Below are 1,282 nucleotides of genomic sequence, written 5' to 3' on the forward strand. Positions count from 1 at the left end.
TGAAATATGTACATCTGGGTTAGGCTAATGCTTTCGGGATGCATGTTATACGGGTGAGGTTGTCACGAAAATAGATAGATCCTACTGGTACGAGAGCCTAGTGGTCCTGAGTCTGTTTCAGTGTATACCTGGTCGGTGCATATTTTCTCATTCCCAACATCTTAACCAGTTCTCTTGCCTCTACAAAACGTCAAACGACACAATTCAACTCATCTTATTCAGGGTTTCAGTTGGCTCACAAATCGTGTAGGCTGATCAGGATTGAGATTATTCCGGACGACCGGTGAATTGAAGGACAAAACAACTAGAAATAGTTTAGCGTTTGGCATGTACTTGTCCACAGACAAGTCACAAAGTGGGTTGAAGTGACTTTTACACCATCTCCAGAGAGGGTTAGATGGATTGGATGGGAAGCTTTCCATTTTCCTCTGTTTTCGCCGGATCACAGAACCAGTGTAGTCTTCTTTGTCCCCGACTGGAAGGACAAGCGGTAAAAATTAACCGGATGGTTGTTCGGTGATGACTTAGTAGCTTGCATGGGATGTCCTGGGAAAATGCGGCGTTAACAACTGCAAATAAATTGGATGAGTTGAATAATCTTACATCGACAGTCTGGTTGTTCCAATATAGTTTTCTTTTAGCACAACAAGAGACCTTCCACAATGACCTCCGATGACTCAGCAAGAACGGTTGTTACAGTGGCTAATGTTGTATCTGTAACCAGGTTATTGTCAGTAAACTAAAAGACTTCTTATGTTCATGAGTCGACTCTAAAGATAGGTAAATGATCAGGTGGCGCAAATTTACCCGTGCTGCTGCTACCAGAAATTTTGTAGCAATTTATTTATCAGTCACGACGGGACCAGGTGCAAACCGTGACCAACGTCTTATGATAGAAACGGACGACTAGACAATATTTGGCTCCCTTATCCGGGTTTACCGGCAAATCAACGGGAAGGTATGGAGCACATAGATTTCTGTGCGAAAGGAGTGATCAAACGGAATTCTGGCGGTGCGGTTGCACTCCCGGCAACTGACGCGTCGGCTTCTCACAGAATGAGCGCCTACTTAGGTATACACGACCTTCAGGCCAGACGCGCTGACCATACATTCTCCGGTAACAACGAGCTATATCAATCATACTGAAACAGTCGTGCTGAACAAAGATATTTTGAGTCACCAACCAAGAAACCTTATTCCATTGGGTAATAGAGCTCTTCTTATAAGTAAACTTGAACACTCCTATCATAATTCAGAGGATGTTCAGCACAACTGGAGCAGT

This window comes from Opisthorchis viverrini (genome assembly GCF_000715545.1).
Source record: "Opisthorchis viverrini unplaced genomic scaffold opera_v5_1537, whole genome shotgun sequence".
NCBI lineage: Eukaryota > Metazoa > Platyhelminthes > Trematoda > Opisthorchiida > Opisthorchiidae > Opisthorchis > Opisthorchis viverrini.